This window comes from Trachymyrmex cornetzi, unplaced genomic scaffold (assembly GCF_001594075.2).
Source record: "Trachymyrmex cornetzi isolate Tcor2-1 unplaced genomic scaffold, Tcor1.1 scaffold144, whole genome shotgun sequence".
In the NCBI taxonomy this organism is placed as follows: Eukaryota; Metazoa; Arthropoda; class Insecta; order Hymenoptera; family Formicidae; genus Trachymyrmex; species Trachymyrmex cornetzi.
In genome coordinates, this window is record NW_017296027.1 from 342,370 (window position 1) to 368,149 (window position 25,780).

Genomic DNA, 25,780 nt, shown 5'->3' on the forward strand with positions numbered 1-25,780 from the left:
TATGTGTAATCTTCTATGTGAAAACCAAGGAAATTAATCGATTAATAATGAAATATTTTATTTAATATACAGGTCATAGAGTAACAAACAACGAAAGAAATATTGCGGTTGCGTGAAGGTTATACCAAGTCCTCTTTGCGCGAGACCATTTCTTTGAAGGCTTCTCGAAATTTACGCGATTGTGATGCGGTTCGAGATCACCATTGGCTGGCTGGTTAGTTGACAAGCTAGCTGGTCGACCGACCGACCGGTCGGCTGATTCGAGATCACCGCTGGCTGGCTGGCTGGCTGGCTGGATGGCTGGATGTATATACCTGCACTCTCTCGCATCGATGCCAGCAGGCAGGCAATACCGTGTTGCTGAGCAACCAGACGGCTAGACTACCTTTTGCCGATCGGTTGGGGTGCGCGGGAGATCACGCGCTTACTAGACGAGGAGGGCGGAGGTACGAAAGGGTAGAAGGGCCGCAAGAAGGGATGGCAACGTAGAGTGGGAACGAAGGGCATTGGAGGGGCGATACCCCTCATGCGGGCCCCGACGAGCACACACAATGAAGGTTGTGCTGATAGATTGCACAGCGGTGGGAGCAAGTGCAACGCTACGTTGGCTTCGTGCAAGGACGGGGGTGCGAAGAGTGGTGGGTGCTGATCCGGCAGGGTCGGGCCGCCAGAGGGTGCATGCAAGGAAAAAATGAATATTCGCTAAAATGATTTCGGGGCCGCCGAATACTACTATGAGCGAATTGTTTTTTCCGGTGGGAATAATCGATGGTCCTCGTCGTCGTCGTTTCAACTTTTTTTTTATTTCGCTTTTATTTCGTCGATGGCGTTGTAACCAAATTGCTCGCCCAATACTGCAGCGAACTGGTCTCCAGCCGAATTTACGAGGATGAATTGGGTGAGCGAAGAACTGGAATCGCTATTCGCGGTTTCAACTACGGTTATTGCGACACTATAAGATGAAAAAAATAGATACAACGTCACGTTCTTTTCCTTTTCTTCGTGCCAAGATGAGGGAATCATTGTAATTTTTTTATTTGCGGTTAATTAAATGAAACTGCAAAAAAAAAACAAATTTTCGTTGGTTTATAATAACAACTAGAGAAATTGATCAGCAGACCATTCGGAAAGGATTAATTAAATGGAAATTAGAGATTCAACACATTCAATCAATATCAATCGCAATTCGGGAGAGCAATTAGTATATAATTTTATTTTGCAGATTATCAAGGTCGTCACATATACGTATATACATATATGTATGTATGTAATGTACACATATATATAAAATACTGTTAAAATTATTACGCAAAAAGAATATGAACAGTACAGAGCAAATGGACGAGAAAATCGTTAATAAAGTGATGTTTTGGAATAAAATAAAAGCAAAAAGTATTGCTTGACATCTGGATTATCTCACACACAATTTTAATATAAATAAAAACTACTATCGCTCAAAAGTATTTGCCCATTCCAATTTGTATACTTTTCTTATACATATACGATGTAAAATAGCGTTCTAATTCTCTTATATTCTGTTTAGAAAATATAAAATATAAAATTTTGAGTCATCGAACATTATTACTTTGTTATTTTAACATTTAGAAGATAAACAAAAAAGATTGAAAATTTAAATGAAGATTTACTTTTCTTCATTTAATTAAGGAAGATAGAGTAGACAAATAGTTTTGAGTGATTCTACAACTCTTTCACTCGCGATCTTTTCCAAACGAAAATAGGAAAAAATAATATTTTCGCTGTTTGAAAGTATTCCTTCCACAAGCTTTTCGCAAGCCGTCAATTAGCCGGCGTATACAATCTATTTCTCTTTATTCGAAACTAAACATTGTTTACGTCAGTGCTTTATGTGCTGCTTGCGGCAGTTCCGCACTTTGAGCGGCGAAATATCATGAACGCGAAATGCAATGCAGCAGTGGCGGCGGCGCGGCGGTGACGGCGGGCATCAATGCCAAATAATAAATAAAGACAAAAGGCGTATTCTATAAACAGCTGGAGCCGGGCGGTGCATGCGGTCACGCCGTCCCTGGTTGGCGACGTCGTGGTACTGGACGGTGAGGGACGTGACGGAAGGGGAAACTCTGACGGTCGTCGATGGGATGTCAGGGGTGGCTGAGCCAGACGAGGCGAGGTCAGTTATCCGCCACGCCCGACGTCGACGTCGCCGCTCCAGTACGGCGCATTGCATTTTCGGCGATTCCGCGCCGCGCCGCGCCGCGCCGCGCCGTGCCGTGCCGTGCCGTGCCGTGCGCCGCTTGCGTTGCCGCATTGCCAACGTTTTCGTTTTTTCCTTCCTACGACCAACCTCCCTCCTCTAAGGTCATCATCCCCGCAACTATACTCTCTCTCTCTCTCCCTCCTTCCTCTCTTGCCTCCCTGCCCCCCCCCCTCTCCTCTTCTTTTCCGCCTTTTTCTCTTTCGCTCTTTTCCGTTATTTTCCGATTATCAGATTTTGTCTTTTTGTTTTAGTTTTGATTTTCCTTTTTTTCTTTTTCCCATTTTTCTCTTTTTTAATGATTTAATTGTAAACTATTATTACTGCGTCATTAAATGGATTGCCTTTTGTATGATCGTTATTATTTGAACGGTTGTCTTGTAATTGTATTGAATGTTAATTGGACAAAAATGTGTGATTGTTGTAGATAAATTAATCCGGCCTAAACTGAATATTTATCACGTCGAGTAACAAAATATATTTTTAATTGGTATATATTGTGTTTTACAAATTGTTGAGCTAATTTTACAAGCAGAATTAATCGAAGCAATTCTGATAATAATTGTTCGGTATCGTTTGTCAAGGAATTAAATCCTTCGGTATGAAATTAACCTTTTCTCTTAAGCTGTGTAAATTGCATTTTCTATCGTGTATTCTATCTTTAAGTTCTACAGTAATCACGTTCGCTTATGTATTTCGTTTTCTCGTGTAAGTCTCTTTTCGTGTTCCGGGTTCCTTCCGGGCGGAATCCTTCCCCGAGTGTAAATAAATGTCTCTGTCGTCCTCTTCTTCATTCCCATGCAACATTCGTTGCAGCCTCGATCTCGAAATACCGCTTTATGACGTGTCCAAACTGCAGTTCATGCGAATCACATAATCGTTATTTTGCGATTGCTGACAAATGGAATCTGGCGCGGAATGACCATCCGTCTGTCCAGTTCGCTCATATAAGAGAACCGATATTTTCAATTTCGGATACACTCTTCTCTCGGCTGTAGCTCTTATTTCGTGCACACACGTATACATGGGCGTTCGTTGGATTTTAATCAGAGCGCAAGATTTTAGAGGGAGGAGATAAAAATTTTTCTTCGTATAAAACTTATCAAATAATGTCTATGTTAAAGCCAATCTTCGAGAATTTCAGTAGTGTGCCCGATGAATGCACTTAATATTCGAATAAATAAATAAAAATTGAATAAAAATATTCATTCGAATACACTTTTTTTTATTCATCAAGAAACGAATAAATACTTTTTTCATTCCACTTGAATGAATATTTTTTAAATATAAATATGAATATTTTCGTTTTCGTATTTACTTCTACTCTGTATTATTTGCACATAGTTTGCAAGCCTACCATTTTGGTATTGGACCAATTAATTATTAGATTGTACTTATAAATAAAAAATGTATTGCTTTTTAAAATATTTTTTTTAATTTCTAAGTTTTTCTCATGAAATCTAAATATTATGACAAAAATAAATAAAATTTATTTATTTTTAAAGAGCATACAGCCACACAACGCTTGATGTAATTTGCTTAAAACATGTATTTAATATAAAATCAGTTTCGGGGACAATATTTGACCTTCAGTACATTAAGAATATAAAGTTATACATAGATAAAAAATTTTTATCTGACAAAACAAACTAAAAATTTTCTCTTTATACCAAAAATCGCGCGCGTTCACAAATTTAATGAAAATTACAATATATAATAATACGAATTCGAACAAGTAGATTTCCAACGCAGAAATTGTGAAGTTGCAAAGAACTCAGAGTCAGGATTAATTTTGGAATTGATTGGAGAGACGAAGGATGAGTAAGGGGAGGATATGGAAGAATGTTTAGACAGACTCTGTCTCACAGGCATAAGTAGTAAGCACATAGGTGAATGTCGCGAGTTGAACGCACTTTTTGTTGCTCCGGAATGTGGGTCAACGTCCCGAAAGGACGCTATAACGCCTATTTCCAGCGAACAGTGCAAACATCGATTCAAATTTCAAGTTAAGAAACTTAATCCTTATAACTCGGGGGACTGGACCACGTGCGATCTCTGTAAGGCAAGGAAATGATTACGAGGTCTTAAATGGATAGGTCTAAAATGAATAGAAAAAGATGCAGATTATATTAATTAACATCTGAAGTTTATTCTAAAGTTTAATAACGAGCAGCATGTGTATGACAATTTGAAATATTCAACATCTAGAATTCTCTAGATATTGGGAGATCTGCGTAGCTGTAATCCGTTCGATTGCTTTCGAGATAGCACATAGAATAGAGATTGGCCTGTAATCTCGCTTCTCTGATGGTCATTTGACTTTAGATATGGGACACATCATTGCAGTCTTCCAGCATTCGGGGTAAACGCCAGGTAAAACTGAAATCGAAGATGTGAGAGATGTTTATAATCAGTAGAAAACTCTGTGTAAGTATCGAAGAATTGTGAGAAGATAAGTAGACCACCGCCCCCCTCCACCCTTGCCCAGTCTGTCACACCTAAAAAGCTGGTATTCAAGTCTCGGATAAGCGTATGATATATCTCGAACTATTTAGGTGCAAAATGCATCTAAATGTGCGATTGACAGTTAACATGGCATATATGAAAAAACTCGAAAAATTCATTAGCAATAATTTACAGATTTACTTCTTTCCGCCATTCTTCTTCGCAGTGTATGGGACAGTTCTTATTATTGTAACGTTTGAGAGGAGAGTAAGTCTTAAAGAATTTCCTTTTTATGATTAATAATCATTTTAAAACTGATTTAGAAAGATAATGCTCATTTTGTTTGTTATTTTTAATTTATTTTTTATTTGGGCCTTATATTCATATAAATGTAATAAGGCCCAATGTCAGAGTTTAAACAAATTTTTTTCGTTTTCGTTTACAAATATTCTATATAAATAATATATTCTATTTTTGTGAGTGAATGAAATAAAGCTTTGATTCTCATTTAGTTTATTTCAATATATCCCCATAAATAGAAATTTTTTAAAATAAAATTAATTAGCTGGACCTTATTCGGCATAATTGAAATTATGTGTAAAACTGAATTATGGGTAAAAAACAAAATTAGAATTAATGTCATACAAAATCATAGGTAGTAATAATCCTCTGTACAGAACTCGTAAAAAGTTTACGTGGAGGCGAATGACGAGACTTATAACAGACAGCGAGTAATAAAAATCGTCGCCAGGTAAGTCTGGTCAGTCTTGGTTCCTCTCAGCGGGGGACTTGGGTCGATGGTGGAAGCTAGGCCGGATCCCAATCTCTTGCTATATGCACTTACCCTTTCCATATATAAGCTTTCTTTTCTTTTCCTCCATGGAATTGGTCTCGGGGAACCCTAGAGACCTTCGCAAAAACATTGGTCGCCTTCTCTTAAAATCTGATGATATTCTTAGGCAACTCTAAATATTTTACCTCATTCAGATTTTATAGACGTTTTATAGGATGCGTGCCGATGTATTTTCTCGCATCTTTCCGTTATAAAATATTTGGAAAAAGAGATGTTCCGTGTAATCGCACGCCAGCTGTCATAAACGCGATGTAACAATTATCGAATATATTTCACAAAAAAATTAATAAATGCAGGCTGCAAGTTCAGAAAGCTTATACTTAATTTTATATTACATACGAAAATCTATAATATATGTAACGTATACTGTAGTATTTCCATACGCGATATTTTTCGCATGTAAGATCTCTGACCCCTGATGTTCACCGTCGGCATTTCTAGAGTTCGAACGCAACGAATCGTGAAAAATTGCAGTGCGCATCCTACGACCTCGCACGTACAAAGAATTGTTCTTACAAACAACAAAGCAACAACATTGTGGACATGGAATTTCTTTCATTTCCAACGACGTGTATTTATAGACATTCAAGGACACCAGACGCGTCGTTGAAATTAACATGTGGGAGCTCTCGCGGGTCTACCCTTTGTTGTAATAAATTCGCTAAGAGTAACGCTAGTTTTTCTCTGAGTTTACAGTGCCTAAAGCTCGTAACGCGTCTAAAATAGCGCGAATATCTTCGCGACGAAATATTAATGTACTCTTAATTTGTGACTCGTCGGAATAATGTAGTTAGCCACATTTTATGTTAAGAAGAGATAATAGATATATGTATATACTACATATATTAATATTTATATTTTAAACAACCCGAATTGAAAATTAAAATAAGGTTCCAATAAGGATCCTACGATGTTTACCTGATTTAGTTGTTGAGACCTGATATTATTGCCTCATCCCCCTACAGTACAAATTAAATATTACAGTAATATTGTAGCAATATTACTTTGAAAGAATGCAATATTTCATAAAACATTACTGCAATATTGCAGCAATATTCATATGTTTTTTTGACATCACTTATGGAGGGAAAAAGTTATCAGTATTTATGACTACTATGATTATATATTCAGACGTTATTATCTTGTAATTTTAAATGATATATTCCGACGTTATTATTTTGTAATTTTTAATTTGTTTTCTAACATTGAAAATGACTCGATCGGAGTTAAAACGTTTATTTGTAATCTGATATTATTAAATAGTCTTTTGTATGTATATCTGGCTCGTTGCCCAACTTTGTATGTTTTGATCAAAAAATATGTTTTCGTTATCAAGAGACAATATGAAATGAGAAGATATCGAGGAAGAAAGAAAAGTGGGAAATGAGATTTGGAAGGGATATGAAAGAAAGAATACTAAGAGGGGGGAGTATGTAACAAGAAGGAAAAAAGACTAAGAGGGGGAAAGTAAATGTATAATTTGGTAGTATGATTCTGGCAGAGATTCTGTATCAACCTGTTTATTTAATCCCTGCCTTTGTCTTTTTATATGTACTATCTCAGATATAAGTCTTTTGTTGTAGGATGGTTCCTTGTCAAGTATTTTAATGTCATTCCATTTATAATAAAATTGTGGTTATAATTAACACGATGGTCAATGATGTCCGATCGAGAACCAGTTTTTTTTTCCTTATATCCGAAATGTGTTTGTGTATTCTAGTTTTTAATCTTCTTTTGGTTTGATCAATATAGCTCGCATCACAATTTTCGCAAGAAATTTTGTATACTATGTTTTAATTGGATAGACGATCTAATTGGTCTTTTTCTCTTTTTATAAATTTCTTTAAGATATTCGGAATAGTAAGGCCAATTTACAATCAAATTTAGTGGTTAAAGGTAGGAAACTTTCAGAAATAGATTTTACGTAAGGAATAGTAAAATATTTTTCTTTTATTGCATGTAAATGATTATTATGTGCAATATTATTATTATTATAGATGTGAAATTTTTATCTTTCATCAAATTTGGAGAAAATGAAAGAAAGAGGATAACCATTATTTAATAAAATATGCAATGGCATTCACCAAATTTTTTTGGTAAAATCGAGTATGTGACAATTTAATTATTCTGTCTACCATATCATAAACAACGCCTAACTTATGGCAAAGCGGGTGATGTGAATTGAAATAAAATTGACCTTGATATATATTGTCAAGGTTATGATCTTGAGTAACCACCAACAAGTTTAGCTGTTTTGTTACTCATTAAAAAGTTATAAACAAAAAAAGATTAAGAAATAACGTCTTATTTTTCAATATGAATATCTTTGAATCGATGTGACTCTGTGTACTATTAATTGCCGATGACTATTGTCATCAATGGAAATGAATTATTCAAGTGTTAATTTGAAGGGAATAAGTTTGAGAACAATCTATCTTCTACTTGTGTTCTACCGTACCAAACTATTCGGAGATTTAGATTTTGGGATGAGTCCTCGGCGAACGATTCTCAAACTCGGGTTCTCGCACACGACTGACTCGCATTCGCAGGATGCTTCTGAGAGAATCGCCTTATCGATTAAACCGCTCCGCTGGCGGGCGGCGAAGTGTAAACTTCGCGGCCAGATTGGCTGATTATTAGCTCGGCATTACCAGGTGTATCAAGTTAATGCGCGGCAAAGCAAGGCATTCAAGCATTTGCTTATAATCCTTCGCTCGTCTTTCGTTTTGCTTGAGCCTATCTCTCGTTGCAGATCTCAACGATTCAATTCGGAGATACACAAGGCGTCCAATCTCGCTGCTCACTCGGTGTTATCGTTCGATTCGCTCGACAGTTTCGGTATCCGTCCTGAACATTGTTTAACATACATCGAAAATGGATCCCGAATTAATAGTATGTGCTGTTATAGATGTATAGTCACAATGTGAAAATTAAAGATGTTCAATCCACTTAAATTTTTTACATTAAATAAAAAATAAAGTATGGATTATTTTAAATAATTTTAAAATAATTTATCCCATGTATCCAAAATAATGGAAATTAGCCAAGTTTGACTAGTTATATTTCGAAAACTGTTAATTTTAGGAGGTCGCTCGTATCCATTGACATTTTTAATCAGGACACTTGAAACTACAATTTTCTAAAATATGAGAAGATTTGACCAAAAACTAAAATCCATAAGAAATGTGCGGAGTCCTTTGTTTTTACTATTTTATTTATGTGTATCCAAATATTATCTGAATCTTGTCCCGCAGCAAGTAAGATTTGAAAGAACTTGGCAGTTTAGGGTTAAAATTTGCCTGTGATTGAAATGTATGAAATCGATTAATCTTTATAGATTTGAACGTGCTGAACTCGAATATAAAACTTAAAATTCCTTGAGAATATCGCGGTACCCGGCAGTCGCTGTTTAGTTTTAATAAAGAGAAGCTGTTCTGATAGTCCTTTGGACAGGACTCACTTGTATTGCGAAACTTAATAAACTTGTTGTGGAAGGAAGAGATATTATTACATAAATAAATAAAGCTATCCTCTACCATTTAAATATTTATATAAATAATCATAAATTTATATCAATTGTCGATAATGTCAACGTTCTTCAATTACCTTCGGGACTCTTAAGGGGATCCTAAAGTCGTCTGTATTACCGACTAAACCATATAATTTATGTATAATAATTACTTTTTTTCTCTTTTAGTGATTCGAAAATCCTTTTCCAGGATGCGTATACTTTACGTACACGGAGAAAATTTTATATTTAAAATTACTATAATGTGGTAGTATTAATACGTGTCTGTGTGACATAGAGTCTATGCTGAGAACGACAAAAAATTTCGAAATTGAGATCTTTATTATTTGTTATTGTTAGTCCAATATGGTGCTCCAGAGCTGTCACGTTGTGACAATATTTGCTTCATATGAAAGCTGCGCAATCTATACTTACGAAGTAGTAGTCCACTAGACTAGTAGTTTGCACGAAGAAACAACGTGGATTTATACATGGCTTTTGCCTTAAAAGGGGGAAATACATTTAGAACCTTCAAAAAATGTAAAATTTTTTTATTTCACAAAATGAAAGTACCATATCTTATAAATGTGTACCCGAAATTTTAATAGAGCAAAATTCCAAGTATTTTGGAAGTTAGAGCCTGTGACTCATCTTCGCTCTGCGCCGCTGCAGGTATATTCGGGCGCTCGGAGTAGGGAGACCTGTTCTTTGTAATCCCCTCTTTTTAAATTTTTGAATTGTTGTTTCTATTGTTTCGGCAAAATGAGTTTTATAAAGAAGCAGAAAGACTGTTGTATGGGCCTGGGATTGTTGACTAGCCGATAAGTTGATGAAAACATTACCTTTCTACTACTCGAAACTTTAAACTCATTTTTCTCAAAACTCTTTTTTCAAAATTGACGGGAAATCTCACTCTCAAAAACTATTGCACCAATCATTTTGAAATTTGGCACACATTTTAACAATACTTATAATTCGTAGTTAAACCTAAAAGTATCACAAAATAATTGTTTTAAAGTACTTTTCAGAGCAAAATTGAGCAAAAATTTTGCTAAAATTTCCATCCTTTTTTTCACAAGCGTGTAATTTCTTCAATTTTCAAATTTTTTCACTTTTTTTAGGTTTAACGAGAAATTATGAATGTTAGTAACAATACCTCTTTTGCGTTTTTGTTTCAAACCACCACAAAAAATCGCTTTGCGACCTTCGGCACGGACTGCGTGCATTCGTTTATGCAGCGGTTAGCGCAGTGAGTACCATTTAATCTTTGTTCAACACTCGGTGAACAACAAAAGGATAAAGTAATACTTCTGCGCTAACCGCTGCATAAACGAAACGCACTGTATTGTAACTCCGCCAGTTTTTAATTTTTTCAAAAAAAAAAACCTTGTTAATGTAGAAAGTAACAATAAACTATATCTTAAGTTTCAAAATAATCGGATGATCCTTTCTTTAAAAAAAAAAAAATTCACGAAGATTGCCTCGTTTTCACTCGTCTAAATGTATTTCCCCCCTTAATGTCCACTAATCTAGTTATTTCAGTATAGTGATTGAATTCAGCGTAAAATTTCTTTACGTGTGATAATCTTAAACAGATGTGATCCGCGAGTATCGAAGATCCGGTGAAAATCCACGGTGAATTCCACGAGGGATTCTCCGACGAGGAATGTCCGTGAAAATTGCGCACGTTTCTTCGCGGACTTTTACGTCTAAAATTATACTATGCTTTGGACAACTGGTGAGAATCGCCGGCAGCTGTCTAAAATTTATTTGTTTCAGACGGGCGTGAAATAATTCGATCAATTCGAATCCGAGACCTTTGAGGGATCGTCGTTCTTTCGATAGCATCACTGATAAAAGTCTCGTTTCCTTCATCCGTTAAACGTTTTAACGTTAATATATTTGTCATTCGTTATCGATATCGATATCGATATCGATAGCGATGCTTGTTCGTGCAAAACTGTAGTAGTTGTATAATGGATATCACACATTGCGCATTTTGCGCATTAATTACAACTGAAAAGTTTTCCGCAAAAATCAAATTAATCAATTTTTTAAATCTGGATTATAATGTTAAATCGTTCTAGCTGTTAGTAGAGTCACATCATGAATAATTTTGTTTTGATAAGAATAAAAAAGTGGGAAATTTAAATGTACAAGTTTAACATTTGCAAAGGATGTTTTTAAGAGCAATTTAAAATTAAGTAAATAAAAAGTAAAAAAATTATTGCTCTATACTTGAAATATTTTCTTCTTTACCTTTATCATTATAAAAAAAGATAAATGTAAAATATTATTGAATAAATTGATAGTAAATATAAAATTTTCGCAAGAAATAAAAACAAGGTTCAGAGATATCTATTTTTTTAAATGGGTCTCAAAATATTAATCAATACCTGAAACTTTATTCCTTACCTATTATATAGTTGGAGAAAAATTACAATATTACAATAAATGTATATTATACAACTAACGGTTTGAAGATGGGAAGTTTTATGTTTCCAGAAAATTCAACTTTTTTGACTCGTTTGCTTTTTGTGAAAAATCTTTTAATTATTAACAAATGTATATACCTAGGTATATATATTTTTATAACAACACACGATTATTCATACAATTTCATCTTTGGTCAGAATCATGTTTCAATATAGACCAGAAGACTCATCGACTCAACTCGAAAAAATTTCATGCCCTTCCTCGTCGTATCTATTCGATTCTCTCACATTCTCACATCTCTCTTTCTGCCTCCGATATAGCCTTCCCCTTTTGCCGGTCCCACTGCCCTCTCTTCATTTGCACTTCCGTCCAGCCGAATTTCATCTATGGCTTTGCTCGTGGCGGAGCGACAACGGTCTTTAACACGGACTGCAGAAAATTTTGGTCGCGCCGCGGTCGGTCGCCTCGTCGACGCGTATTCACGCACGCGTGGGTACGTATGCATGTACAGACTTACAGACACGTTCGTAAGTACACACGCCTGCATCGCGCGCCCACACATTCGTGCGTACATGTGCATTCACACGCACTCACATGCGCGCGCGCGCGCGCGCGAAGATAAGGGATCGACCGAGGCGGCAGAGGCGCGGGCGGTGCGATTCCAACAGGAATTCTCGATGAGATGGGCGGAAAGTACAAAGCTTCAGGATGCGTCTTGCACCGTTTCTCTCTCTCTCTCTCACACACACAAATACGCGCGCGCGCGCGCGCTTCGCTTCCGGCCGAATTCGGGCAACTCCGGATTGATTTCGTGCGCGACCGGCTGCCGGCCGGCAGCGTAGCTGTGGACTCTATGGACTCTGGCAGACTTGAGGCCGGAGCCTCCGGCCGGCGTAGCGTGGAACGGTTAGTAGCGACGCGCGCCACCGCGGTCCGCGGATCGCTGGAGTAAGGAGTTTTGCGAGCTTCTGCGACCGCTATCAACCGCCGCGCCGCTCGGCTCGGCCAGTTCGTCGCCAGAGGTTCACGAGAGAAGATATCTTTCCGCGCCCGAATCTCTCGGTGTTGCTAACCGCGGCACATCTGTATCGTGCGTGTCGCGACTACATGCGGCTTATCACGCGTGATTCCGTTTCGTTTGCCGATCTCTATTCGTTTGGCTTTCTCTCTCTCTCTCTCTCTCCCTCTCTCTCTTGGCATTATATATTTACATTTATCTCTGCTCTCTGTATATTATCTTCATACTTTCTTCGTAATCGGCAAGCTCGCACCTCAGAGCTGGGAATGTTGAGGTCCAGCCGTTTCACCAATTCGTAAGTGTGCGGCGTGGATATCCGCCGGCCGATTTGTACACCTACACACACACCCATATATATATATGTGTGTAGAGTACGTATCGTACAAACGCGAGAGTAACTAGCGTATTTCGTTATACGCGTCACGCGCGAGACGCGTGAAAATTGCAAGTGTGTGGTGACGTGTTAAAACGCGGCCATTTGCACTGGTTCCGCCGTGAGAAAGAAACAGCGAGAATGAGAAGAGAGTGAAAGAGAAAGAAGGGGCGGGAGGGGGAAAGGGAGGATCCTCTTTCCACCGAAGTGTTTTTTTGCTCGACCGCGAATTTTGCAAACTCCAAAAGAAACAACGGAGAAAAGCATTCGTGTTTATAGCGACTTCTCCTGAGAATCAAGAATTGTGTATCTTGAAGCGAGGTGAAAATGGCAAAAGTGAACAAGTTCACTAGATGGTAACCACCGAAATTATACATAGTAATTAATTTTGCTTTCATTTCCGTAATTTTTACCTTATTTTATTAAGATGTACATAAGACGTAGTTGATTCCCGAATCACGAGGATTCACAAGTCTGTTTTTTTTATTCCCGCAGTAGACTATACTAGAACTCACTGGAATGTCGAACACGTGAACCATTTGACTTTAATTGTAAGTAACAAAAGTGTATACTACTAGTTCAACTGTAGAAAGTAGACTTTATTTAATCATTTATGGCATCATGTGCGAATTATGCCGCGTATGAGGGAGGAGACATTTCCTCCACGTTCCTTTCGTTTCCTTTCGAGAGAGACTCGAGAGATCGTGCGACTGCGGATCCTTTTCTCTCTCTCTCTCTCTCTCACTCGCGGGTCGGTGAGAGGCGCATCACTCGCGCAAAGTGGTGGGAGGGAGCGGCGGACTGAACGGTGGTTGCGGAGGCGCGGGCGCGAGAAGGCGATAGGAAGTCGTTGCCGAGACGGCGGCAAGGTAACGTCGTGTCCGTCGCTTGGGCGAAGATCGGAGTTCTCGAAAGTTTCGACTGTTACGCGGTGTGCTGGCTGTCTCCTTCTCCTTCTCTCTCTCTCTCTCTCTCTCTCTCTCTCTCTCTCCCTCCCTTCCTCCTTTCCTCTATCATCCAACGGACTTATTCGGGCGTATGCGACGAAAGCGAGCGATAGGAAAAAAGGAGAAGACGAGAAGAACGCGCCTACAATGTGACACTAAAGTGACGTCGATTGAGGCGAGATCGATCGACGAGAGAGCGAGAAGAGAGCACGAGAGGAATAGAAAGATATAAAGAGAGAGGGGGGGGGGGGGGGGGGGGGAGAGAGAGAGAGAGAGAGAGAGAGAAGAAGGCGGACAGACACCCCGGCACTCGGCAGTGTGCGCCGCCCGGCATAACCTCGCGGATCGACGTGAAGCGAGCACGTGCGCATCGGCCTCCAGGTAAGTGCTTTACGCGATATTGATTGCGCTTACCTTGCAACGTGTCCCGCATTACGACGACGCGATGCTTCACGGCGACGACCATCGTATTGCGACGTTGAGGACGTTATCGACGCGCCTATGTCGTCGCGAGTACGGCATATGGAGACAGTATGCCGCTCACAACTATTAATTTGTTCGCGTTGCTTAAGGTCTCCAAGAATTTTCGCACTTAAAACGAGATAAATATATATTCGGACGTTGAAAAGAGAGAGAAAACGAGGCTGCTGAGTGCAAAAAGTGCAAGCAACGCCAACAGTCCTTACTTATCGTTATTACTATCGCATGTCGCTTAGTTCACTCCGATTTTTGTATTATTTTTTTTACATCTAAAAATCCGCATTTTAATTATAATTACTCTATTATATTCTCTTTACATATCTAGAATGCAAAATTTTGAGCCATCGACTTCATTAACTTTAATCTATACAAGATTAATTTAATTGAGGAAAAATGGGCAAATGGGTGAACCTACGTGAAAAATGGCATGTCGACGTACTCAATGTACTGTAGAACACCTTCCTTTTCGCGAAACGGCAATTGCGTCATTTTTTCTTCTTTCGGGCGAGAGGCCCGAATACTTCTCATAGTAGAGCATCTGCCGCTTCTTATTTCGTCGCGTCATTGAAATCTCATAGTAGCGGCGTAATTGCGAAAACTCGAAGGCTCTTACGTGTTTGTAACGCGAGTAATCAGGGGCGTCTGCAGAATTTTTTCTAGAGGGGGGGGAGGGGTACGATCGAAAATATTATAACACACAAATAAATAAAAACAGTGACTAATGAGAGCCAGCGCGGCTAAACGTCTTAAATTGTTATGAAAAAATTAAAATTCAGTAGCTAGAAACGTTTCAACTCTCTTCTTTGCGGAGTCTCCTTTTCACCATTGTAGATACAATGGTGAATCGAAAGCTCACGTCCATAAAGATCAAGTTACAAAATATAACAATATTATAATAATAATGTCTTTATCGCACAACTTTTTTTACGCACTTATATTCATACATATGTGCGCGCGCGCGCACACACACACAAAAGCTTATTATTATTTTAAGAATTGGAATATATATAATTACAAACGTATACACTGTTTAGTATTAAAAGCTTTCTTACTCTGCGATAAGAAAGGTGTAAGTCCAGAAAGAGAAATTGTCGTCAAGGGAGGGGGCAAATGTCCCCCTTCTTACCTGCCCCTCCATGCGATTAATTCTGTCATTCATTTTGTCAAGGAAAGTACCAACAATCTCGTTTTCGCGCACCCTTCTGTCTTTTCACATATGTCGTTGTATTCGGCACATAGCGAGAGGCGAGGCAGCAATTGCTGTGCGGTTGTTCGCGATAAATAAAACGAGCGGGCGAAGGTCGGACTCTCTCGCAGGCGTCACACGCAAGCGAACGGTCTTTCTCTTTCTGGATCATGGACACACGTTTGTAACTGAAAAAGAGGACGACCGTGTAGGATGGTTATACGCAACCTCAGAGACGTACCATTTTAGGCGACTGGCAAAAGTTCACACCGCGGAGAGTGCCCGTGAGATCATTTATATATTAAGTAGAGTAGTACAAAAGCAAAGACTAAATTGAATAAAAGTCAACTAATTGATGTGAATGAATCAATTAATTTGAATCGATGTCCCTGTCTCAAAGGTACGATTATGATTAATTAGTTTAACTTAATTAGGTTCACGAAGTAGTAGGCTCAAGGTAGAAGAAGACGAATGATCTCTAAGGTCAAAGTCAGATGTTTCTTGCGAATCAAGAGACAATTCGGATAGAAAAACTCGCAACCAGAAGTAAATTTCAAAACTTTACACTAGTGTCTACCTTCTATCATAAGAACAATGTTTTGTACGTTATGATGAATCTTTCTTTTATTATACGACTAAACATTATATATACCTCACAAGTCAGTACATAATTAAAATGGAACTCACTCGGAATCTTATCGCAAAGATAAATACCGCCGGCAGGTGATATTCATTGTTCACTATGCTAGCACATCCCTGGCTGAGAGAGAAAGATAAGGTAGGTCACGATGAAGAGTAAAACTTGAGAATCGTAGAAAAAGAATTAACTTGTGAAAATTATGTAACTTTTAGATAACGAATCATCTGACATTTATCCGGGATTTTTGTTTCGTTTTTACCATATCTTTTCCTTTACGTCGCTTAGCGAAACCAAGATCAACATTCTTGTAAGATATGAATTTTGCCTTTTATTGAAAGTATCTGGAATCACTGCGTCTTGCTATGAAAAAAATATATCTTTTTGATCGTGAATTAGAGTGTTCGATTAATGATGATGAACAATGGCCGAATGTGTAATTACCTACAAGTTTGAAAGGGATATGCGTTTATAATTAATGCACTCGCTTTCAGGTTTACCGAGTCTGTCTGGCATCGGTTAGGTCTGGCACCTCATCCCTTTACCGCTTCCTCCTCCTCCTCCTCTGGTCATCCGCTCATTTATGTCTTAATGCGCGGGGTAGAAATGGCCGCCACGCTTGCAAGTAATTAAGCCCGTAATTGCAACAAATAACCTCCACGCGCACTAAATACGCGTACGGGCCGCCTTTGTGCAGTCTGTTCGTGAAGGAGATCTGGTACCGTGATGATGAAAACAGGTGTCACGCCGATCTGTATAAGGCCAAAGAATAAGGACAAAGTACATCGGATCTTCGATGACGTCCTCAGAGAGAGAGAGAGAGAGAGAAGAGTTCGCCTCTTTCAGTCGCTTCCGAAATGAATACTACGAGCGCACGAATCTCTCGTCGCGGGAGAAATCAGCGAGGCCATAATTGGTGGCGGTTTTTACGCTCGCGAGAATCGGAAAAAATAGCCTTCGCGTGGCTTTCTTTCTTTAGTATTTATTTATTCGCTTTTTTAGATACGATGTGCGTTTGCCGTATGTGCGGTCCCTGTGTCGTCGCGAGAGGCAAATCAGCAGCGGAGATTTACGCGATTTACGAGAAACTCAAGGGCGAAGATCATTTTAATTTTGGATCTCGAATTTGTCTTATATTGAAAGTTATATATTTTCTCGAGTAGAGTCTCAAAACCGCAAAAAACCAAAGTTGAAATTTTGCTAGGAGTGCTGCCGGCACGAATTTCTCGTCGAGAAATCTGCGAGGCCATAACTTAGCGTTGGTTAATTACAGTCGTCATTGAAAAACTAGCCTTCGCGTGTAACTTTCTTTATTTATTGTTTGTACTATATAGATATTTTGATGGTCAAACTGTTCGATTGCTCTGCGACCTTTCCAATTTTATTATGAGGCTGTTAAAGTTATTGTTCTAATGAACTTTACAGTGTTTTGAAGCTCATTAGCATCGGTATTATTAAATTGCATGTTAATTTAATTTGCGATATTACGTTGTGCAGCTTTAGTGTGGAATTGTTTTAAGACAGACAAATAATCTACGTAGTGTTTGCTTGAACTGGAAATCGTAAGATTCGAGTAAATTAATATTAGGCACCAACATCCGCTTTGACCAAATATAGCGATCTTCGCTTATTTGTCTCGGTCGATTTTTACTTACTATTTTAATAAATCATTTTAAATAATCACGGTTAGAAGAACTTGAAAGTTTTATAATTCTTTTTCTCTATTTCTCTCTAGAATATTTCAAGTTTCATTATTTTACGCTATTTTTCTTCCTTTATCTTTTCATTTCACGTTATTTCTCTCGGTACAAGTTTTGATTTTACACATCTAGCGTCGAGATAATCAGATAATTTGTTCGACGCAATTTTCGTTTTATCGCTATAGTGACTGTATTAATATATTCAGTAATTTAATTCTAAGAACTCTAGCTTTCTCTCTCATAAGCATCTTCAGGTCTGTTCATTACGTTCAATTTAAATTATTTATATAAATAATTGAACTAATGACTTAATTATTTCAATTTTGCTCCTTTTTCTGCGTGAATAATTAATATTCGTCATAAAAAAATACGCACACACAATGTCTTAGAAATGTTGCCCGTAAGATTCGTTTGGATTCCAGCAAAGTATACGATACTATCTAGAAATGTTATATTTATTATCTCCAGAAAATTAGAACATTTCGTCGAATAGCTGGTTGGTCGACCCGGCTGACGGCAGCCGACAAGAGTCATATGGACTGGGAATTTGCCGGTTCGTGCATGCCTCCCTACCTCTTTCTCTTTCTATCTTTCTCTTTCTGCCGTGGTACTGGCCTCCGTTTTGCCGCGGTACCATCGGCCTGTGTTGGTGCGTGCTGATGTCAACGCCTGTTGGGTCGCCGTGCCCGACGCCGGTTTTATTTAATCACGCTGCTCTGCCCCGGCTGCCGGCAGGCCTGTTGCTAGGCACCCTCCGCTCTCCTTTCCCTCGCCCCGTACACCCGTCGCGGGGCCCTCCACGTGACGTGCCCCGCCCCTGTCTGTGCCACCCCACCAGAGCCGCCGTGCGGCCTCACCGACGTCCGCTATCTTCTCCTCCTCCTCCTCCTCTTCCTCGTCCTCCCCCCTTCTCCTCCTCCTCCTCCTCCTCCTCCCTCGACGTGCTCGTTCACCGTTCCGTCGGCTCTCCTCTCTTTCTCTCGATCGATCGTCTGCGAGCGCTCTCTCTCTCTCTCTCTCTCCCCCTCCCTTCCGCCCTCCATCCCTCTTTTTCTTTCATCCTACATACGCGCTTCTCTCTTTCCGCCAGTTCACCTTTCTGTCAATGTCCTTCTTCCTTTCTCTTATCTTCCATATTCTCCTCTCATCTTCCTTTTCCTCCTTTTATCACCCGTTGTAGTCGGCTGCTCCCCTTACGTTTGTTCTTCTCAGTAGTTCACGGCACTTTCTTTCTCTTCGTACCTCCGCTCTATCGCAGCTCCTTGTATTTTCTTCCATCCACCACTTGGTTGACGAGAACTAATCATCGCTTCTTGAAACGGGGTTCTCCCTCCCCTTGCGCTTATTCATCACTTCGAAAGCCCTCACGGTTTCGGCGAGGCACTTACAGATCCGCTGAATTTTTCTGCCTCTCTGTGCTGCGCCACAAGCGGCTCGGTTTCGCGACAAGGCTGCGGCGATTCGGACAAAGAGTAACGCTGTGCCGACGAGGAGTTATTTTCGATGTATCCGGCTCTCGTGGCAAAGCCTGTCGTGTTCGCTCGCGCGCGTGCGTGCGTGAGTGTGCTTTACTTTGGAATAGTGTGCGAGGAGTGCGAAACGAAAGCCGAGGTCGTCTGTGTTTCCGCCGTACCAGAAGTACCAGAACCAGACATGCGGGCCCACGTCGCCCAATTTGAACAGATAGACAGGTACGTTCAGCAATGGACATATTTGATTAGACTTTCACGCGCCTAGTTTCGCCTCGTGGCGACAACGTTCGAAAGAGACGTCGACGTGCCGGAAAATTCGCGAAAGACCGAGAAAGTGTCGGTTCTACTCATTACTTTAATATAGATACATCCCATTAACTTGAATAGAGATCGCATGATCGTTGCGGAATTATTCGCGAGATGCTTTTAGTCACCGCTGCATTTGTACATTACGAGAGAATTAATGTAAATTCTTTTGCGTAGAAATAATTTCAAATTGAAATAATTTTTGCAACTTTAAATATGCGATTATATTTTTGTTGTTTTAAATTTTATTCTCATGACTTATTTTGTGTTACATCTTGTTAGATTTTATTATTTTATACGATTATTAGGTTTCATATTCAGACTTGATTTTCGAACTTGAGATTTTTTATACTAATCAAGTATCTGTATAGTTGTATCGATTTAAATATCATTGTTGGCTCGTAGCTCCTGTTTTATTATTTAAATTATATTTTTGATTCGATAAGTTAAGGATGAAAAGTAACTGATTTATGTACTGCTTACTGGTAATATATATACAGGAAAGTCACTGATAAACTACTTTGTTTTTGAACGATATTTCTTAAACAAAAGCTAAAAATAAAACTTTAGAAACATAAATACAAACTTGAAAATGTCTTCTATGTCAAATAATATAGCAATTTTTATAATACTATTTGCAATTTTGCAAAATTAATTTTTTCATAAGATCCCTAGTAGAAATTTCATGCGTTTTTTGAGCAGTTACTAAACAGTTATACCAACTTCTGTCTAGTAACTGAGAAGGAAAACTACTTAGGATCCCAATCAGGATGTAACTTGCAGTTACTGCATACAAAAGTTGCGTAAAATCTGAATCCAGTTACTGAATAGAAACACAACAAATAATGGATATTAAATTGACTTATAAACGAGCCAACTGCTCACGAAATGGACAGTTTTGTCCTAGTAATATTTCATATTTTGTAAATGCTTGCTGATTGTAAAATTTTAAGGTTATGAGAGTCATAGTGCAGGAAATCTTTTGTGCATAATATATATTATATACCAAAGATTTTCTGCACTATGACTCTCATAATCTTAAAATTTTACAATCAGCAAGCATTTACAAAATATGAAATGTTACTTATAACCTTAAAATTTAGCCCGGATCCTTATACGGGCAACAGCGCTTTGACACCGAACGCTTATTGGTGAAAAACGGGTGATGGGAGTAAATTTTACCCCCACAACCGGCTTTTCACCAATCTGCATTAGGATTCGGGCTTTCTCTTATATTTAGAGATTGCATAAATTATGAAAACTTTTACATCTTCTTTCAAAAAATTTTAAAACAAGATTTAAGGACTAACTTCAAGAAAATTTAACAACGTTCAGTTTCACAAATCTTTTTTTGCAACGATTGCACGCATGATCTAATAATAAATTTTCTACTAAACAGGTTTTACCCTAAGAGTAAAAAGTTCACAAGTTAAGTAATCAAATAATTCTCTCAGCGGTTATCCCTCGTTTTAACACTTTTAACTTTTATACATGCACATCATATATGATGCGTGCATTATCAACTGAATTACTATATTACAAGAGCTTGGAAAGAATCAGCACAAATGTTGTATAGTAAACTAAATAAAACTTTACTCAGTTTTTGTCCAGTTTCTACGCATTATTTTAACTAATAATTTAATTTATTAATACTAGACAATAATTGGGCAGTGTCTACGCAAATTGTACAAATTTTTACCAGGAAAACTGCTTCAATCACTGAATAAAATTCTATCAAGTTTTTGTTCATTTTCTACGCAGCATTGGCACAATTAATGAGAATACAGTAATATTAGATAGTAACTAGATACATATCTAGAAAAACTGCATACATTTCTACCAGGGATAAGCAGAAATCATAACGTTTAACAAAATGGGCCTCAAAACTAACACATAAGGTATTCCTATTCTTTTTCTTTCACAGAAATTATCTGTAGAAAATACCTACAAGGGAACGTATATAAAATTTTCTAGAATTTTTTTATTTTGATATAAAACAGTTTTTGTTCATTTATATGCATACATTACATACTTATGCCATTCTACAATACGCAAATAATATATAACGCAACAGTTTCATTTTTTGAGAATTTTCCTATAAATACATGACATTGCCTTTAATTCATAAGGCTGTTTGACACTATAACGCATCACTATAATATAAAAATTAGCTTATAGACTGTCTTACCGACAAGTATGTTGCTCTATTCCGATTTTGTATAAGTAAGAAAGAGAGAAAAAGATATAAATAAAAAACTAATTTAGCAAACTAGAAACGTGTAAAACGATGTAATATTATCAATAATTAAAACCGCTATTATTTCAACTACGGATTTGCAAAAAAAATCGTAAGAATTTTATTTTCACAAGCCACAAATATATGTAAAGGAAATTCCTAGATTCTCCTAAACTCTAACCTATGTAATTTTGAAAATAAGAAGTAGGTGACATATTTATCTGTGAAATTTTATCAAACACTGTGCAGATAATTGAGGTTTAATCCTATACTTGGAGAAAAAGTGATAGCAATTAAAGATAATATTGAAAGTAAATACTATGTAAGTTTTATATTTAGTATTAATGTATGTAGTTATGAATAAACTAATATACATATATATGGTTGAATAAACTATTTTATATTGCAACTATATAAAAAACTATGTACATTAATTCTACATACATAAAACTTGTATAGTTATTACCATTGTGTCTTTTTCTTTGAACGTAAAATCACGCTCATTAGTCTGTAAAACAACGAAAATTCTATTATAAACATTCTTAAATTTTTTCTTATTTTAACGTTTGCGTTTTGCAATTCAACAGATTTCAATTTTGATTCTAAAATTATATTTACAATGTGTAGAATTCCTCTGAAATATGTTTGTGTCGAAAAATATACATTTTTGCTAAAACATACATTTATGTGTGGCAATATTCTCTGCTTTTGAGAGAGATGGGTGCTTGCTTAACACATCTTGATACAAATGTAGCAAATAAATTCACATATTTTTAGTGCTAATAAATAATTTAACTTTTTAATTACAAATTCTTTTGTTACGATAATCTCATAATCTTAAAAAGATTAAATTATTTATTAACACTGGAAATGTGTAAATCGATTTGCACTCAATTGCATCAATTGTCGTAATCGTCGACACAATACTACACCCCGTACTCAGCCCGAGAGCTACTAGTCGGCTGTGTCCATCTGTGCCGACGATTACGGCAATTAGTGCAATTGAATCGATTTACATATTTTCAATGATAATAATTTAATTCTTTTAAGGTTATAAGATTATGGTAACAAAGAGTATGTAAATTAAGAGGATTAAATTGTTTATTAACACCTTAAAATATGTGAGTTAATTTGCTACGTTTCTGTCAAGATATGTTAAGCAATTTGAAAGCATTGGAAAGCACCTTGTATATAATTCGCACATACGGAAATGTAGTTTTGTCTACAATTCCTGAAGTTTAAGAGGCGACAGGAGTGACAAGCTGACTCATTTACGCCTTTTGCAGTGAAGCTACATAGCTACATTCTATCAGACTTTACTATATATTTGTCTTGTAGAAGAAATATTTTGCCACGAAACTCGTTTTGGCTTTTACATTACTACATATTATTATTTTTTTACATTCTACCCGATACCGTCATCGCAATTTGTGTAGCACGTTACGATTTTTAGTAAACTTGAATAAAGTGGGCCTGCAAAGATCAATTTGACCAATGACATTATGTTCAGCGTGAAAAAATTAGGATATTATCTATTTGCACTTTGAAGAAAAAAAAAAGTGATTTTTTTGTCGAACAGTGTAATTATTCTAATAGCTCACAAAACTTTTTTAGACCCGTATCCAGCTAAATTTTTAGATTTTTTTAGCAAACTCGTTCTTTCTATGCATAGTACGCCCTGCGTATTACTGATCAGCAACATGATTTTGCCTGAATCGGCAAAATGGTGTCACTTTTTAGTAATACATTAGTAATACGCACCTGCAAAATTATAATGCCTATCTCTACCGCGAGTCACTCTTCTAATGCCCTGCAACACGAATGAAATTTCTGATTTTTTTCCTTATGCCGCCAGATCGTTATCATCGCGCGATCTGATCTCAATCAGTGAGCTCTATAATATACCTGGGCGAGACCTCTTCCCTATACTAAACTATTGAAAACTGCGGCCCGACGGAGAAAAGGAAGACAAACAATATTGGTCTTTCCGACTCTTTAGTCTTTTCTACTTGTGATAGTAAAACAGCATTAGTCAATTAGTGAATCTCTGACAAAGGAAACATTACCAATTTTGCATTAGAGTGTCCTTATTTTAGGAATTGAGACATCCCCACTCTTTGATCCATCGTATAAGATACTTTGCATTCAAAACGTAGACTTTTCTTTACGAAAGACTTAATTCCTATTTATATTTTTAGACTCATTCGAGTATATTTGATTCTATCGGTTATTAATGAGAATTTAGCTTTTAGAGGACGGGTGGGTCTACTTTTTTCTTTTCTTTAAATACAATTTATTATAATTCATTGTATTAATAATGATTCATTGTATTCTTTTAAGACTTTAAAATATGACATTGTTTCAGAGCTACTAGTGGTTTCCACTACATGGTATTGTCAATTTAAAAATAATGGATCAATCTTTCAAAGATTTGTTGTAAGAGATTTTTGAGATCACTGAATTAAAATTTTACACAAAAAATTTGAAATACAAAATGCTAGATTCAATATGGCGATTTGACAATTGTAAAAATAAATTTTTATGAACCTAAGATGTTTTTGACGTCAAAAAGTAAATAATTAAAAAATATACAATATATAACATTTTCAGAATCAAATGGAGGAAAAATATACTCGTAATTCGCCATTTAATTAATCTATTCTTATCCTAGCGAAATTTCATCATTTTTTTAATTAGTTGTCTGTTATTTCTTTTATTCCCTGTTATTAACTTATGACTGAATATTACTGAGAAGAGATGAAGAAGGCTCGCATATACCTGCGTGGCCGCAGAGCCGGCGCACGTGCGATTGAGACTCGAACGGAAAACGAGCTTGTCTAATTGGAATGTCGTCGTGCTACTTGCTGCGCTTCTCTCGCGGACCGTTCCGCGATGCACGTCGCCACGGTCGCCGCGGTTGCGCTTCGCGGAGCATCACGCCACGCTGCATGGAATTCCTCCGCCAGTACGTCATCGCGCGTGCGCACATTGAGAAACGCATGCCGACTAGTATATAGAGATAGAGATAAAACCAAAGGTTCTCCACGTTCAGTGCCTTCGGCGCTTTTCGTGATTCTTTAATAACTTGGCGAAAATTGAAATTTGTAGCTTCAACTTTTGTTTATGGCACGTCCGTGTAGAAACAAAATATAGAAAATATAGATAAAAAAAAAGTACACACGCCTTAATACAAATGCCTTCTCATTCTTTCTCATACTTTCTTTCAAACCCTTCTCTAATACTCGTGCAACTTTGTGTATTGAGGCATTTGTGACGCTGTGTGTACATGAAGGTATTTATAAATTATATGCAAGTTTTTACCTGTTTGAGTGTGAAAGAGTTGATGAGATTTTCGAGATTCCTGCACCCAAAGAAAAACTGTAAAGGTAATAACCAATTTGTTTAAACTGATTTGGTCTCTTGTTGTAGCTCGGACGTCTTTTGTATGCATATTTGTAACATTTTATTCTCTGTAGAATATTAATAATAATAAGTTAGTTTAGATTCTACGTAGATTTTGAAAAAGACTCTGTGAAGTCGAAACGTCAATGGCTTATGTAAATTCGAAATGTATAATTACTTAAGTATTTTTTCTACATCTTTGGTTTTTACTCGTTTTTTTCGATCTTTTAAATTTGTTTATGTGTATTGCAACGAGCGTTTTATTGTTATTGTTTATTTATTATTTCGCATTTAATATTTTTAAAAGGGAAATAATTTATATTATAATCGTATCTCCTCAATTTGAAACAAAGTTTGGGATGTGTTACAAAGTAGGACGAAGAAAAATAAATAAAATTTGGGACTGCCCCTCATAATTTGAGACGGTTGATCACTAAAGTGTACATTAATTTTACACGTAAAGCTCGTATAGTTGTCATTTCCATAGTTGCTACTTAATATTTTTTTGTCTGATTGTGGCCGAATATTCGTGTGAGCGCGATTGAGTG

The 25,780-nt window shown here is 37.3% G+C and overlaps 1 pseudogene; it reads right to left on the reverse strand.

Annotated features, from left to right (window-relative positions):
• Positions 1 to 5,504: 5,504 nt before the first annotated feature.
• On the reverse strand, positions 5,505 to 24,831 carry LOC108757484 (uncharacterized; annotated as a pseudogene).
• Positions 24,832 to 25,780: the final 949 nt, after the last annotated feature.